The following is an 18,819-nucleotide window of genomic DNA, read 5'->3' on the forward strand; positions in this document are numbered from 1 at the left end:
AGAATATGAGCTAATGTGGAGCTCCACTGCTCCATGTTTATAGAGAATTCATCGTTATACCAGAAGAAAGGTGGTGCTTATGGCATTAGAAAAATCCAAATATTTTCCCAAGTGTGCTTTAACTTTTAGTTTTGAGAACATTCTTTTACATTACAAACATGGAAACGCCCTAAAGAGATTTTGTAATGCACGGACTCATGTCTCTGTGGCAATAAACTTGCATAGACAAAGTACTTGAACATCAGATTCCTCCTAAAGTCTTTGATGAGAACACTTCTGACAGTGCTCAGTTTAACCATATGGAGAAGTCACAGCACTGCAGAGAAATAAAAAATTATCAGGAACTCTGTGAAGCTGTGACAAAAAGGATGTTTAGAGAAGTATAGATGTTTTCTTCTTTCTGTGCAAATCTCTGAGCTGAAATGATTTACAGTTTTGTAACATACCAGGCAGATTCTCTTGTAAAGAGATATTATTTTTTTAACAATAAAATTATTTAACAGTCATTTATTATCGTAACAGTTTTGATGGGATAATCTTTTTATGTTATGAAATATGAAAAAAATTGTGAAACAAGCATCTAGTTCAGAAGTCTGTTGAAATTAAGTCAGCATTAGATGACTACTTTGAAAAAATCTATAACATGTAACAATATAAATATAAGCAATACAAAATTAGTAGAATTAATGAATAGAAAAAATAGGTAAATTAAATTATGGTAGACTTATGTTCATTTATTTTATTAGCATATAAAATATCTGATTCAACCTAATTAAAATGTATGATTTTTTTTTTTTTAAAGTGAGGCAGTGTTTGGAATAAATTTCCCATAAACTTGGAAAGTATTATTCCATCATAAAACCACCTTCATTCTTTTCCCTTATATTTATTTGGAAATAAGCATAATTTTAGCTTATGGTATTGTGAAAGATCAGCTTCCTCAGTTCTTCAAAGTCTTACCTGAAATTAGTACTGAGTATAATACAAATAGGGCTCTTAGCAACCATAACCACTTGGTATCCTACACAGTGCATTACATATAAATGGAATGGGAAAATTAGAGTTGATTTTTTTCTCAGAGGGTTGAAGTGGGTGGCTGAAATACTGTGAGAGTGCATCTCCTACACAGAAACAACCTTATGCACAAGGAGGCATTTCTAGGACTTTGTTCCCCCTGCCTCAGAGCACCTAATGAATGCAGAAGCTAATTCACTAACCAGGCTGCCAGTACTCAGTGCATGCACAGTAACTCTCCTGAGAATTGCTTCTCAGCAGTGCATGCACCCATGTACACGATTTCTCCTGAGCACAGACACCGCTGCTACAACTTGCCAATAATGTAACCATTTGCACTGTTTCCTTGGCCTCAGATCAAACGCGTCTGGGAATTTCACTTTTCAAGGTGGAAGGGTAAACTGATTTAAAAGTGCATCATTTCACACAGGGAGAACCAGCCTAGAATACAGCAATCATGGTTCAAAATTGCTTAAAACCCTACGATTTCCTGTAGTGTATTTTGCTCTTAACTACATGGCTCTGTTTCTTCAGGGCATAGATCAAATGATAGATATGTGGAATTATTTGTATGCTTGCAGGAGGAAAGAAAATCCAGAGGGAGCTGGAAAGCAACAATGACCTTGCAATACCTTACTTCACAGGTCACAGTCAGCTGATGCAGTTTGCCCTGCAGCTATCATCCTTACACTAGGAGGAATGAAGAACAAAATAATACATCAGGAAATTTGGGAAAGTCTTCTCAGGCAATCAGTTAAAGGGATTCTGAAGAGGTTACAGAGACAGGAAAAGACAAAACTCATGCAATTCAGTGCTGACCTGGTCACCTCACACGTCCACGTTGTGTGGGTATGTCCTCAAGAGTATCTGCAACTGACCCAATGCAGCTCCCCATAAAACCACAAGATAATACTGGTTGAAGGGGATGCCTACCTGGTCCAAGCCCTTGCTCAAAGCAGAGTCAAAATCCAAAGTAGATGAAACTTCAAAGTCAGATCAAATTGCAAGAGGCTTTTCCAACTGAGTTTGTAATATTTTCTAGCATGGAGATTCCACAAACTTCAACCAGTTCCAGTATTTAATCAGCCAGAGATACAGAAAGAATATTTCAATAATGAGATTGAATATTCTTTACTGAAAATGTCACTTTGATAAAAAATAAATACATCAGTTTATAAGACAAAACAACAAGTGTTAAAATGCTTAAAGCCCAGCATTCTGCAAGACAAAGGAACTTTTGTAAAAAGGAGGAAGGAAAAGAACTAAAAAACAGTGATTACTGCAGCTGGACAGGGTTGGGTTTTATTTGTTTTTGTGGAATTACATGTAATAAGTGGAAACGAAACATGAGAAATACAATTAGAAAACTTGAAATGCTACTTAAAACTGGAGCTAAAATTTGTACGATCCTGCCTGTGAAATGTGAGAAAGAAATAATGAGAAAAATCTGAAGTAGCAAATAGCCATGAAATAGAAAAATGAACTGTTCTGAGCTACAAAGTAAACTGTATGCAGAGCTAACACGACACAACTAGAAAGAAATAGATTTATGGAAAAAAAAACATCTTATTTCTCTCAGGACAAATAACAAGCACAGTTTAAAACTACCAGTCCCAATTTGTAAGGGTGAGAGAGACATCTGCAAGTAATAAAGGCAGTGGGTGGAGAACCATCTTCTGTCCTATTAGGTAAACACCACTAACAGCCATGATGCAGGAGTAAAAAACATTGCTGGACTATACAAGCACACTCTGCTCCCACCTGCCTTTGACGGTGAGCAGGGGCAGGGGCTGGACTTGCTTGCCCCTTACCCTTCTGCCTTTGACACTTCTGCCCTGCAAGAATATTTGTCTGCTTTCCCAGCAACTGCATTCATCTGCCAGCTGGTCCTCCCCACTGCCAAGCACTGCAAAGAACCAGCTTTCAAACCTACGCATCTGGACTTAGCTTAAAACTGTTTTGGAAACTTTGTGCAAAATAGTTGGCTTTTGTAACAGATAAAGGGGGAGTGAAGTAAACTGTAAAGTAAACCATAAATAAACCTTGTTTCCTATTATCTTTTGAAGTTAATGGATGTCACTGTTGAGGGATGGACAATGAATACATTGATATTATTCGAAAATAAAATATTAATAATAATATTCTGAAAATGCTTATGCTAATTTCAGACCAAAAAAAGTTTTTTTTATTAATATTCAATAATCACAACGTAATTTAAAAAATGGTATTTATCGCTTGAGTCAAATACAACTGCAAGTAATAAACTGTTATGTTCCATGAACTGGTTGAGAAAATCCTTGCTGTGTGCCAAATGTATTAATTACTTGAAAAGACGATGAGTAAGTCCTGACAATGTGTAAAAAAGACTGAGGACAGAACAAACAATTACTTTCCTGTAAACTGCAATTTCGTATTTTGTTTGGACAATTTAATACTGACTAAGAAGATTAACTTGATGATTGTAATTATTGTTATATGAGTGATTTAACCCTCTAGATGAACATTATAAACTAAAAATGGACTGGTACGTAATATGAAATTAAAAGTAAGGTGAAGGATAGCAACCATTTTCTGACAATCCAGTTAGTTCATAGAATCACAGAATCAAGGGATTGGAAGGGACCTCAAGAAATCACAGAATTGCAGGGGTTGAAAGTGACCTCCAGAGATCACTGAATCCAATCCTCTGCTAAAGCACATACCCTGCAATAGGTCACACAGGAAGGCTTCCAAATGGGTCTTGAATATCTCCATAGAAGGAGACTCTACATCCTCTCTGGGCATCCTGTTCCAGCGCTCCATCATTCTTACCATAAAGAAGTTCTTACACATGTTAGTACAGAACTTCCTACATTCCAGTTTTAGGGCATCACATCTTGTGCTATCACTATACACCACTGAGAAGAGCCTGGCCTCATCCATTTGCATCCCACCTCTCTTTAGATATTTATAAACGTTTATCAGATCCCCTCTCAATCTTTTCTTCCCCAGGCTTAACAGACCCAGGTTAGTCAGCCTTTCTTCATGTGGGAGATGCTCTGGGTCCTAAATCATCTTTGTGGCCCTCTGCTTGACTCCATCTAGGTGATTGTTGTCTTTTAAGAATTGGAGAGCCCAGAACTGGACAAAGTAGCCAGGGCAGATCAGAGGGGGAGGACCACCTTCCTCAACCCGCTGTCCACTGTCTTTTTAATGCACCCCAGGATACCATTGGCCTTCTTGGCCACCAGGATACATTGCTGCCTCATGGCCAACGTATTGTCTACCAGGGTCTCCAGGTCCTTCTCCACAGAACTTATCTCCATGAGTTCTCCTAACCAGTTCTGATGCATGTGGTAATTCCTCCCCAGGTGCAAGACTCTACACTTGCCCTTGTTAAATCTCATCATGTTCTTCCTTGCCCAATTCTCCAGTCTGTCCAGGTCTTGTTGGATGGTAGCACAGCCTTTCAGCATGTCTGCCGATCTTCCCAGCTTTGTATCATCAGCAAATTTGTAGTTGTAATAGTTGTAAGTTGTAATAATAGGTATAAATCATGTACAAAGTCCATGCTCTCGCTTCTTCAAGTCAAAAATCAAAACAACATAAGGGTTTTTAGCAATATTTTAGTAGGATGGCAAGGCTATAATTCCCTTTCTGCATGTTTTCTGCAGGAAAGAAGATAAATACCATCTATCAAACAACAACATTGCAGATACAGTTGTAATATTTTAAATACATGATTATGAAAAATTAGATCATATGAATGGATGAGAGGAAATAGGAAAATATGCAAAATATGCTAATAAAGGTTCAGGAGCAATCCCTTTGATTAGCAGATCTTGTTTCCCCACTCCCACCTGCAGTTACTTACAATATAGACAATAATGTGGCTTCAAAAGAACTAGCCATTACTTCAAGACTTTCTACACAAAGGAAAATATGCTGACACAAGGACACTTTGCCAGTCAAGGCAACATGTCAATAGTGGGCAAGGATTAGAATGGATAGCTCCTTATCTGGATCTTGATGTACATTTCATTCCCCTGAAAACAAAACAATGCCGTTATCTAATATTCCTTCTGTTTAGAAGTGCTGTGTCTCTAAATTCTGATACAGAGAACTGCAAGAAAGATATTTCACACTTCTGGTGCTGCAAATGTGTTTCATGAAACAACTTCTCAGTCACTCCTGTGTCTGAGCTTATGCACAGGAAGCCTTGTGGTTGCTAAGGGTTTCACGAATCACAATTCATTCTGTGATTATTTTAAGCAGTATGAGTGGTACACACTGATCTGTGATTATGATTCACTCATTGGAAAATAAATATTGAATCTGCTGGTAATTCAGCCAACATTTTTATATAGTAAAACTTACTGAAGAATTAAAATAGAAATTCACACACTTTCTTAAGAAAAAAACTACATTTTTATGATGATAGATTTTTTTTTGGCTGTTTAAATATTGATTGTATTTATGGAAGATGAAGTGGTTTGCTTCAGGCAGGCATTTTGCATCAGGCTTCAATTCATTTTAACTTACTCTATACATTTTCATAGTATTAACACTGTAATGCTGTGTAAATATTGCCATTTGGGTCTCATTTAGCATCAAGGTCAAGTGTGTTTAAAGGATTAATCAAAATTTAGTCAGAATTCCCAAGTTTTCTTTAGCATCTAGCTGAAATTTCTCAAAGCCAGAGAGTCTTATGTGATTTCCACCTGAAATCATAAACCAATGTAAAGCATTTTTTAATTTTTGCCTAACTCACTCTCAACAAACCTGATCAAACATTGCAAGTGCCTGGAATGTTTCAGTAATGCTAAATGTCTCCTGTTCACAGCTCTGTAACCTTTCACCATAATCATAATCACCACCAGCTGCCCTGGAGAGAAGCCCCAGAGGAGGAGGCTTATCTGGGATCCTGTTGTGCTGTTCTTCCCTGCTGTGTGTGTCTATCTGTCTGTCTCTCTCCCTGGCACTCCCCATCACTCCCCAAAAGTAACTTTCACCATTAGAATCTATGTGAATCTACCCTGGTTGCATTTGTACATTCCACAGATGAAGAATATAACCTATTTCAGAGAAGCTTTAAGCATCTTTCAAACACTTCTCTCTCACTTCCACCAATGAATCATCAGTAATGTTAATTCAGTTCTCCTGTTCAACAGCTTTCCAGATTGAAGCTTAATGAAAATATCTTAAAATAACTTAATATGTACACACATTTCAGTGTTTTCTGTCTTCTGTTAGATCCAACTAGTATCCAACAAGTCTCTTCCTACTCTAAACTCTGTAAGTATATTTATGGGCTCAGCTTCCACTGCCATTATCTCATACTTTCATTTCACATTCAATCCATGAAATCAAAGACAAATATGCATATTCTATAGGATTTGTAAAGTGCAAATTATCCTTTGGATGGCTTTTGATAAATCTTTATATGTGACTGAAGATTGGCATTTGATCTATAATGTTCCCCTGAATTGTATATACACTAGATAGAGTGCTAGCTAAAGCTGCTTAATCTTGAAATTGCCAAACACGTGAACAGTCTGCACGCCTGAAAGTCTACATCATAATCTAGCTAAATTCATTATCAAGAACAAGCTAGGAAATCAAATGTAAACTCATCACCTGCCAAAAATCATACTTGAAAATGATGGAAGGCTTTCAGTAAGTCTTACTTGCTGAAGTTAATGTGATAATCTCACAGAAGAAGCACATATCCCTTATTCCCTGTAGACATTTTAAAAGCTTTATTTTTGCTGCAAGCAGCAGCTTTGAGCACAGTGACCAAAGAAGCTGCTAAAAGACAGAAGTTAAGCCTCTAAATCTTCCTAAGCACTCCCCTGCATTCTTTTTAATAATAATTTCATGGCAGGAGAAAGATATTTCCAAATAGATTATCTCACAGAGATGTCCCTCCCATGACATTTGTGTGTAGGCTCTACATTCCAGCATAGAATTTGTATCCAAAACCTCTGGACCACTGGAAATTATCAGGGTAGTGCAGACCTGGTAGAGCTCACTGACTGTGCCTCAAAGGAACTCAGTTATCCCTGTCTCACAGCAGCTCTTCATGGCCACCACATCTCACGTACTTGGAAGAAAGATCATGACCTATTTCTGACCCATGGATGGTCAGAGTCATAGGACAGAATGCATCTGCTGTTTGTACAGAGTTCTTGCTAGAAAGCATTTCTCCATACAAAAGTATTCCTTCGTGTTCCCTATCTGCTACAAAATACTGCTAGAACCTATAACTTGCTTTAATTACTCTCAAAACTCATAGATGAAATAGATTAGACATAGATGAGGAGGGACATAAGGAAGAAGTTTTTACAGTAAGGGTGGTGAGGCACAGCACAGGGTACCCAGAGAGGTGGTGGATGCCCAGTCCTTGGACACATTCAAGATCAGGCTGGACGGGGCTCTGGGCACCTGATGGAGATGTAGATGACCCCGTTCACCGTAGGGACTGTTGGAGTAGATGACCTTTACGCATCCCTTCCAACTCAGATGGTTCTATGATTCCATCTTTCTATGAAATAGTATCTCCTGATGCAGTGTTATCATCTTATCAAACGTCACACAGAATTATAAAGGTTTGATTTCTCATTACTTTCTTTTATTCTGTCTCCTCATTCACCCTGACGCCATTAGCACAGAGGGGATGGTGCACCCATGCTGAAAATTTCCTTCATTGCTGAGGTTCAGAAATACTAGGCTGAAGACTGATGATGCTCATCCTCAACAACAGCATGAAAAGAGGTAGAAAGCCCTTCCAGAAACATTATGAACACAAGCTAACATGTAAAAAGGCAGTTGATGTTCTTCCATTTAAGACCACATTGACCAGAATTGGTAACCTTATACTGAAAATATTTTCTAGATTACTACTAAGAAAATACATAGCTGTGACTGTAAAGGCTTTTGAAAGCATTCTTGGGCAATTCCTCTGATTGTTAAAGGCAGAAGATTGTTGTTTCATTTAAGAGTCCCATATTACTATTTATAATGAAACTTAGGAAGTACTAGAATACAAAGGTTATACTTCCAATATATAAAGTAATTGTCTTCCAGACAGGATGACAGAGTCGATTTCTTTTGAATTCTGTTTTTAAAGTATATCAGGAGGAACAAAGCATAGATCTCTATTTATTGGAAAATATAATATTTGTATTTTTTACTCTTCAAAATCCATTTTAAACTTTTAACAGACTATTGAATAAAGTTCTAAATCATGTAAGAGTCACTCTAATCTGCCTAAAATGTTGAAGAAAAATACCAGCACTTTAATACAAATGCCTTTTTACTGAATAATTAACAGCTTCAACACATCTACTTCCAATAAAAGATTTTTTTCATTCAAAAGACAAAGCAAGACATGAAATGCTTTAGCACAACAGCTATAGTAATTACAGTACAATCTTGCTGTAAAATCATTACCATCTCAGTTCTGAAGAAAGGGTAGAGTACATGTAATGCATATAACAATGTAAAAAAATATGAATAAGGGTTTTATTTAGAATTGCAATGCTGTAATTAAAATGAAGAAAAGAAAAATTGTAGGAGATGATAGAATCCAGCACTCTATGTAAAGTGTAAAACTGACTTCTGTAATTTGGAATTGTTAAGAATAAATGTTCTGTTGAAGAATTGCCAAATCAAAGTACTTCAAAGTAGATCTTGGTAATGAGAAGTAGAACATTAGAAAAGCTTAAACACACTTGAGAACTGTATAAACGTTTAAAAGAGAAAAGAATCAAGCAGACAAAGTTTCCTTTATATTCTTTGAGGGGGATGAAATGTAATATGACCATTCCTAGCATGTGAGCTTCATCTAGGTTTTGTCTACTTGAGAAAATAAATTTGAATTAAGGTCAGGTGTGAAACTGAAATTTACTATCTATCCTTGAAAAGCTTCATCTTGAATACTTCAGAATGAGTAGAACTAAACAGAAACAAGTCCCTGGAACTCATTAAGAAGAATATTTCCCAAAAAGTTTTTTTGAGCAATATCACTTTCAACCCATTATCCAGCATACGGGCTATATGCACACGGTCTTTAGTTCAGCAAACAGTTGTGACAAGAATCGTAGCAAACCAAATAAAAAATAGTTTGTAGTGAATGCCTTGTATAGAGCTGCCATTTTTTCTCAGCCTGACCCCTCCATATACAAGGCCCAGGCTTTCTAGATCCAGGAAAGTAAAAGTGGATTAAAGCTGGTGCTATGTTATTCATAGCAGCCTCCCATATTCCTTCTGCTCTCACCTGACCATATTTAATAAAAACAGACTAATACACTGTGAGACATTATGCAGACAGTAGCAAACTGCAGCATAGCACTTACACACAGGACATCACAATGGCAGAGGCTACTATCCTTGTCATAGGATTGCCTAGATTTTTCTCTACTGCATCTAAGAAATTTTCAAAAGCAGTTTTTAACAACATAAAATTCTGTTCTTAATTTCTGTGCACTTCTAGGATTCTGAAATTAAAATCTGATTTTTTCAGTGATAATAGTACAACATCCCTAAATATACCTCTCCAGGGAAGTGAGACGTAATCTTGAAGGCATCAGCTCCCTTATGGTCATGAGAACTGCTAAGTGCTTCATTTTTCAGTCCTACTGAATGAATCACTATCCTTCAGTCCCTATGCAAAGCCATGACATTCCTTCCAAGAACCTGGTTACGATTAAATTTTGAAACTGAAAACCATTTAAGTTCTTAAGTCTATGATGTCAGTGTTTATCTACATACTTATTAAGGATTTAGAAAAAGCCTATGTGCATAAGAAAAAGCAAACATGACTTGAAATAAAAATGGACAGTAAAACAGTTTGCTAGAAAGATTTAGGAAATGTAACTACATACTGTGATTTGTCTGACATTCCTAAACAATACACTGTAGTGGTTTCCATTGCATTTCAGATCCTCCTATCTTTATATTGGAATGCTCATTTTTTAAATTATTCACTTTAATCTAAAATAAGACTACTCAAAGAAGTAAGCCACTGTTCTGCTCAAGAAAAGCAAGTCAACTGTTATACTCTTGTAACCAGTCTCAGGCCTTGATCATGAGATTGTGCTCACCTGAGTGACAACCAGGAGAACAGTAGTAGAAGTACCACAGCAAAGTATGAAGGAGTTGCATTCTGTAAATTGATGGAAATGACAAAGTGGTTCTGTAGTCTGCTATCACTATATTACTTTCTCCTACAGATATCTAGATAATGCTTATTCAGGCTGAAGAAAAGCAAATCTCTGGGACAAATCTCAATGAGGCCTTTCAGTGATGTGATTCTATACAACACAGGACATTCTTGAATGGACAGTGTTCAAAAGAAAAAAACAGTACTAAAGAGCGATTCATTTTTGCTGAATGTGGTTCTACACATGTGAACTGGTCAAGAAAACCATGAAAAAAAGAGCTAAACTTTAACTCAACTAGTGTTTACAGTCTACTTGACTGTGGTCATTGTAATGAAAAGTGTATGTAACTTTACATACTTTAGCGTTTTACTGCTAATCGTACAGGTTGAGAATAATCACGTTAAAGTGTAAATTCACCGCAGAAAGAATGGTCACCCTTTTATGGGGAGGCAACCATAGGTCAAAGAACAGTAACTGCTGAAGACTGCATATGTGTCTAGATGGTTTGAATACAACAGTCAGTGCCCTGGTTGTCTATCTGCTATGCAATGTTCAGTAACACCTGATTTGACTGTACTCAAGCGTGCACTGTAAGTTCAAATTTTCTGTAGCTTAGGGGTTTTCATAATGCTGTATTTTATGTTTATTTTGGACTATAAATTTTATTTTAAGAAACAGTAAGATTGTGACTTCAAGTGATTTGTGAGTTGACCCCAGGTTTCAAGGATGCAGTTTGGAAAAAAGAGGTTTCTGTGTTAGCATTGGCCACAGGTTTACATTTTCTGCAATGATAATCACCAAAAGATAAAGAGAGAGAAAGAGATTTTAAAAATCACATCTATTTCCATTGTATAGCTCAAAAAATATTATGGAAAAGCAAAAAGATCTCAAAACACCCAACTGGAAGGTGGTTATCTATATATATGCTCCAGTTTCTTAACACCTGCAGTGACAACTGCACTCTCCCTAAGGCTGGGGGATAAAAATCACATAACAAAGAGTCCTAAGCCTAATTCTTAAACACTTAAGGCAAAAGGATCTGTTTCCTTTTTAGGAAACCTGTGCTGAAATACCTGATAGATTAAATGAGAGCATGCAGAAAAGCCAGATTAAAGCCCTTCTCTGTCACTCACTGCCAAGGAATATGAATGAAATGTGAAGAAGCCAGAGTGTAGACAATGACATTCAATATAGTAACTAAAGTAGCAAAAATACTTACGTATTTTTATGAAGAAACTTTCCCTAACCTCAGTAATATGAATTAAAGTAAGAGTACCAGAACAGATAACAGCTAAAAAAGTGGTCCATGATACAACTTTTGGAAGAATATAGGACTATTCTCCTATTAATCTTCAGTTTTTATTATATTTTAAATTTCCTGTCTGACAAATGTGCTTCTAACTTTGCATAGATCAACATATATTTTAAAATACTGCCAGTATTCTGCAGTTGGATGTATGGTAATGTACTTTACATGAAAAAGAAATGAAACTAAAATTAATATAATAGTTTCCCTCCTGCAGATCAGGTATTAAAGAAAAGCACTTGTATTACTGTGAATCGGATTGAATGTGAAGTTAATCCATGGAGTAATTTAAAGTATATTTTCCATAAAATATCAGATTTCTATTCTAGTTTTCAAAATGTACTAGTACGTAAGTACTTGTTTTAGCTTTTCATTTACTATGATTACTGTTTTGAGGCCATGCCAGCTGCATTTTGTTCAAATTTTAATCCAGAATAGTTAATCTCAGACTCTACTATAGAATACCAAAGTTCAGACAGGAGCAACATTAAGATGAACAAAAACAGTACAATGGAATAAGATATTCCTGTGGTACAAAGAAATCAACCTTTTCAAAACTTACTTTGCTAAATAACAACTCCAGAAAATGATTAATCAGAAGAAGATACAACTATTTTCTGATAATAGAATTGGAGAGGTTTACTCAGCCAGAGCTATTTTGCTAGACTCTGATATACTTAAAAAAAAAAAAAAAGAGATATTGGCACCTCAACCACAAACATGATTACAGAAATGACATAAAAATGTACTAAACTTTCACGACCTCTTTAATGCTCTCTAGCCATCTGACATAGATCTCAATTATTTTTGCAGTAGGAGGAATAAATTAATTCCTCTCAGAGGAAGAATATTTCTACATACAGATATATATCTGAATATAAATCAAAGTGAGTCCCAAAATCTGACAACATTAAACATAATATGGGAATAATTTTTCTTGGAGGAGGATTTGAGAGTGCTACCCCTGTGGTTTGCCATCTGTGGTTTCAACCATCCTGTCACTTTTAGGATGAAAATACAGGCCACAGTTCTTTTTCATCACACATTAACCTCACAACTCTAGTTGCATTATGCACTTAGACCTTTTTCTTTCAGAAGCCCATGAAAGCTGCTGAGTAAAGCAATTCAGATTCTTTTGAAACATCAATACTCTGATCGATTTAGCCCCAAAATGCATAAAAATGAGCACAAAGATTACAGCAATAAGGCCTGAGTATTTTCCGCTGCTTTTCCATTAGTCTTTCCACTCAATTCATTCGCAGCGCTCTCCAGAAACATTTCAGTCTTACGAATGCAAAACATTATACATAATTTTGGATTGAAGTAGTAAATCCTGCAGTATATCTTCTTTTCTTTCCAGATCTAGCTCACAGAGTTTGAGAATGAATCCTTTGGAAAGCCCCAGCAGGAGCAGCGCTGTGCTGGTGCTCTGCAGAGCCGAAGCAGCCAGCTGAGTGAAGTAACGTTGGTGTCAACAGATGAGACTAGTAGCTCTCCCACATAGGGCAGAAGGATTCACCATGCTAGTATTTCCCAAACAGCACAAGTACCAAACTGTCTCGTGCTATATCCACCAACATATCCAGATTATTGCAACTCACTGACAACAGTCATTCACTTAGTCTCAGCTGCTCTTGCTGCATACTAGGATCCAACTTGCTCAGGATGGTTTCTGATATAGCCTCTTTAGAGCTGCAAATTATAAACTGCATATGGCAAAATGTTTTTTAACCGGCTTGAAATATTCCAAGAGGAAAACAAAATAATTACTTGATTTTCAAAACCTTTTATGAACACCATTCAACTTCACCAGATTTCTACTAGACATGGACTCAGAAATTATACCTTAAATGATGAAATTTTGATGTATTTTAAACAATCCAAAATGTCCTTTCTTTTATAGTGCTGGAATAAATACTACCTTAAGCATCACAAATTTTTTCAGTTGCATCCCTTATGACACTGTAAATTTAATACATCTAAGGCCTAGGTCTGCTTTGGAAATTATAATTTTTCTTCTGCAGAATTGCTCCAATATTTTCTTGTGATGAATAATGCAGTTTTTGAGCTGCCTTTGAGTCTTGTCAGCACTTCCCAATCCCACATTTGTAAAACTGTGGCACTTTTCCAAAACATATTGTCTCATAAATCTTCTTTAACCAGAAAAATCTTGAAACTGTATTCTGCAGACCTACATCAGTGAATGAACGTGGAAACTTTTCTTTTACAAATAGGATTATAGGAGTCCCATAAAACTCAGTTAAGAGGTTTTTCAGACCTTGCAGAGATTTAAAAAAGAAACTAAGATAAATATATAATGAAAATCCTATTCACAATGTCTACGGAAACTCTGTTCATTGGACCTGTCATTGCATTTAACTATCTGCTCGTAATTATTAAGAAGATAAACACTGTTGTAAGATGGATTCATTTTAATGCCTTGCTTCTCCTAGTGAAAATATATCCCTGCAGTTTCTCTGCTGTTGGATCAGACAGCATAATTGTGTGATCTACCAGATCATTTATCAGTGTCCTCCTACAGAAATTGGCTGTTTTTATGTAGCTGCTAGATTTAGCAGTCATTCTGAAAATTAAAAGGAGAATGCTTTAATTTGTGATAAGCACAGCAAGTGAACAAGTTACAGTGATTCTCCTAAGGTTGCATATTCTATTCTAAATTCAGATCGGACAATCTCAACGTTTATCTTTTATACTTAATGCCATAGCACTTCACACATAGTAAACAAAAGCACAAGAACTTGCTCAGAACTTTCATATGATTCAGAAATAACTAATTTTTTGTGAAAAAGTTGTTTTTGTTGTTCATCAAGTAGGCCATAAGCATGGATCTTTTTCTCAAGCAAAATGTCACTGAAAATGATACAGCAAAAGAACTGCTTTTGGTTTAGAATAATTAGCATTTTCATATGAAAAGCAAGCCTGTATTTTGTCAAAAACTTCTTATCAGTAAAATACCGAGCAGTGGAAGCATTTTGCATTTTTCTGCACGTTCAACTGGTACAGGACAGAACAGCTTTATGTCCTCAGCAGTTCACTCTCATGCACCAGCCTCTGGGCCATCTGATAAGAACTGTTCTGCTCCTCTAAATCAGTATGCACATTAGGACCTTTGCTTAGCTGACGTAAGTATTTATCGGCCAATTCCAGAACGTCTGTTTTATCAGGGAACTCTCAGCAGTCCAACAACAAACAGTCTGGTTCCAGTTCCCAGTCTTCATGGTTTTATGTTCCATTTTGCTTATGACCGCTCAGACTAGGACACCAGGATAGGGTAAGAACCACGATTTCCCACTATGAAAATGAGCATCTTAATTTACAATTCCATACTTTTTTCATGTGTGCACAGAAGGAAATTAACTGCATTTTTTTCCAGAGAGGAGCAGGTGGCAAAGTAGAGGCTAAAAATTCACAAGGGAAATAAATGAACCTATTAAGTTCCCATCCGTGTTCATTTTAACTAAATTAAATTTTCTCCTATAACCAATAATAAATTATTAACAGCATGATTGTAAATGGCTGCGGAAGTGTTGTCAGCTCCAGCAAAATGTGCCAAATTCTTTATTTTAGACTAAGACCACTTCATATGAACTATTCACACACAAATATATACATTGTGACAATATTACCTAAGCTAATTTCCAGTAGAACAAAGCAAAAACATCCATTTCTATCAATGGAATCAAGACTGAATCTCACGATCCAGTTGAATCAGCGGAGCCAGGCAGATTGGATATGTACCTGTCACTCTCTAGAAGAGCAGGAAATGCATCTTGTGGAAAAGTATCTGATCAAATTTTTGCTCACCCCAACAGATTTGGGTTTCCACATGCTAAACTTTTTGCCAGAACTGCAATAGTTAGAAGGTTTTGATCACGTACTACCAATGTATGTCTAGTTGACAAATTTTCATGACAGGCATATGGGATGGACTAAAAAAGATAAAGGTTCTGGAAAACTTAAGTGGATCTTATGTACTATGCAGAAAACTTTTAAGTTTCCTAAAGGCACAATGTAGGTTTTTCTTCTTGTTCTTTTCAGTCACTTTTGACAGAATGATAGGAAATTTTAGCTTCAGTTCTTTGTCTCTAGAGAGACACACATCAACTGAAAATATCTACAAATGCCAAAAAGAAGCACTCTATTAAACTGCTTGAAGAATCATAACTGGTACAACACCAAAAGATTCACTGAACTTTCACCTGCTTATCAATACATACAACTGTCCATTAATGCCAGCTGGAGAGAGAGGTCATGGAGCTGAAAATGTGCAGGACCTGTTCAGGCAAAAAAAAAAAGAAGGAAAACTGCTGCCATGGTAAATGTACAGTTTTCTTAGAGATGTATTTCCACATACCACTGTAAAGGAAACATTTCCAAGAAACTGCATATACCTGATGTGCTGGAAAAACTGGCTTCCTCCCATGACCCAACAAACAGTGCCAAAAGCAGCTCTGCTTCCTGTAGCTTTTGCTAGCTATGTCAAAGGAAAGGAGCCAATCTTTGGAGTAAGTCATGCTGTCCTCAGGTTGAGGTTTGGCACAAATTTCAGCTCTAATATCATGTTAAAAAATTCAATTATTAAGAATATAGTTTAATCAAATTTTTGAGAGTGTTAATAAAATGTATAATCAACATCAAATATGGTAAAAACAAAAGAGCAGCATTCATAATAAAAGTACAACATAATACAAATGCCACTAATACACATTTCAAACAAAAAATAAAAATGATTCATAAGAGAAAAATCCCTGCTGTACTGATTTTGCTCAGCATTTAAAACTGTGCAGCTACTTCAGTGTGCAACATTTATGCACTTGAAAGGAATCCTGATGGGAATGCTTTATGCCTGTTGCTCTCTAAAACAGAAGGAAAAGGAATATAGGCAAATAATTATGGAGAGGATTAAAAACCAGCTACGCGTACACAGAATACACAAGAAGAAACAACCTTTATTTCCATCAGCCAAAAAACATATCAACCTCTAAAAAGCCAGTGCATACAAATAATGTAGCTGTTTAGGTCATCTGCAAAGCTTTCTATACAGCAAAGAATTGAATTATGGCTTCCTGTTCCGTTATTTGTTGTCTTTGGTCAGTACCCAGGTGCATGGAAAAGTTTTCAAAGTAATGTTTATCACTGAGAAAGAAAATTCTTGAGAGGTTCAAACTAACTAGCTTCTTTAGCAGGAAGAAGAGGATTTACTTAATGTTATTCTGGCACACAAAACATAAATCTAGTTTCAGAAAGAGCTGCTATACAGTCCAGGCTTTTGTTTCCTTCACAAATTTCACACTGTCAGAACTGACAGAAGATTTTACAAGCCCTAGAGTGCAAAGCCTTCTGCATAAATATACATGTTCATTTTTAGTTATTAGCTCTGCAAGCTGTGTGGCTTTGCTCATATGATATTGTGAACAAGACAAATTTTGAATGCTCCGTCATTTATCAAAGTTCCCTTCAAGAACAGCTGCTGAATAGCCACTCTGAAGAGCTATGCATTTTGTTCACAATAGTCAGAAAGTAGGTGAATAAACAGCTCCATTAGCATTGAGAGGGAGACAATGTAATTAAAGGCTTGCACAAGTTGGCCTCAGAACAAAACAAAACACCCAGAATCCTAATTTCTGATCAGTCACCTTATACATTAAATATATATTATGCCCAGAAACAGGAGGCTTAAACCCGTTACCAAATGCAGGCATCTAGTGCCATTTGAGAAGCCCTAGAATATCTCACCTGGTCCCCAGCTGCTGCTCCAGAAGAGCGCAGGTGTCCTGCAGGTCCTGTGTCATATCTGCCAGCCCTGGGTGGTGTCCCAAGCACCTGTGGGTGCCTCAGATGGCACTAGATGTCTGTGTCTGAGCGACTGATCCCCGCCTAGGCTGTCATTTCTTTACAGGTTAAGCAGATAGATGCTCCTTCAGACAGAAGACATTCAGTTCAGAAATTACTGAAATCTACTCGAAGACAAACGGGAGAGGGGTTACATTTCTTCAGAGACAGAGAGTGTGTGGGATGGTGCTACTGCAGTATGACATAAAAAGCTGATCTCGTACATGTGTTGTGAGCAGAACAGAAAAAAAGAGAAAGCCAGAGAGACGGAGACAGGAAAAGCGCATATATACTGCAGTGTTCTGAGATGTAAAAACACACTTGTCCTCTGTTTTGCATGATTTTTCACCTCTTGTGACTGATTATAATCTGGGTTAACCACGTAGGCCCTATTTGTTACCATGTCCAGATTTTAACTCACTTCTCAGGTAAGCAGGACTCCCTTCTGACATACAAAGGAAAGTAATACATATCGTTACACCAAAATCTTTCTATACCACCAACACTGTATTAAAGGAGTATTGATTCTAACTGCCTCCACACTTGGGCAGTTAATGTACTGGCCATAAGATAAATGAGAACCCAACCTATTTGATAAAACATTTGGCAAATCATCTCTTCTGAGACAAGCTGTGCTCTGCTGTCCAAGCTTGGGCTCTATGCTCATAATCCATTTTATTAGTTACTAGGTCTGCCTACTCAGTTACCCAGGGAACACACAAGTGCTCCAGCACAAGCCGCTCCCTCCCACCCCCCACTGTCTCCCAGTACTAATCTCCCCTTCCCTCTGAGCTGAGGACACACACTCCTCTTCCCTGGAAAGAGACTGGCTGAGTATTTTTGCCTCACAGTCAGTCTGGTGAGATCAAACCTGCCCCAAGGAACCCGTGTGCTTCAGCACTGATGCTGCAATGCAGGCCTCCACCTGGGGGCTGCACGTTTGACCTCCAAATCCTTTTCAGATAGTTTTGTGTGAGAATGAGGAAGGAACTAAAGGATGAAAATGCTTAAAAGCACTATTTATCTTAAGTACATTTCTGAAAATGACAGCTTCTTGAAGAATAGGTCACCACTCTATTCCACTTTATATATATATATATATATATATATATACACACACACACACACACACGTAGTTTACCATATTCAGTCATTTTCTAGGCTTTATGATTGGATATGAGATAAAGCTTAATTCACAAAACAAGAATATTTTTTGAGATTTTTAAAATGTGTGAGTTACTCACACGTGTTTATATAAAGTAATGGTCAGAGAAGAAGAATCAGTGGCTGACAGCAAGGAATTGAATGCCTGATAAAACAGACATTTGCCAGAATGTTCTGGCTGGATTTACTGAGTCTGCATCTTATGCATCCTCCCTCTCACTAGGACAGCAGAAAGTTTAATGAGTTTAGCTGACAAGAGTTAAATTTCTTAGCTCTCACAGTCTTCAGTCTTTCATCTATGCAAAATTATCAAATATAATTTATGCACAATACCATAAG

General features: G+C 36.9%; 1 protein-coding gene across 11 annotated transcripts in view; it reads right to left on the reverse strand.

Annotated features, from left to right (window-relative positions):
* PDE1A (phosphodiesterase 1A) overlaps nucleotides 1–18,819 on the reverse strand; it is a 206,735-nt gene that overhangs the window by 59,239 nt on the left and 128,677 nt on the right. The gene's annotated exons all lie outside the window — the stretch shown is intronic.

The sequence above is a fragment of the Phasianus colchicus genome, chromosome 7 (assembly GCF_987193195.1).
Source record: "Phasianus colchicus chromosome 7, bPhaCol1.hap1.1, whole genome shotgun sequence".
Lineage (NCBI taxonomy): Eukaryota > Metazoa > Chordata > Aves > Galliformes > Phasianidae > Phasianus > Phasianus colchicus.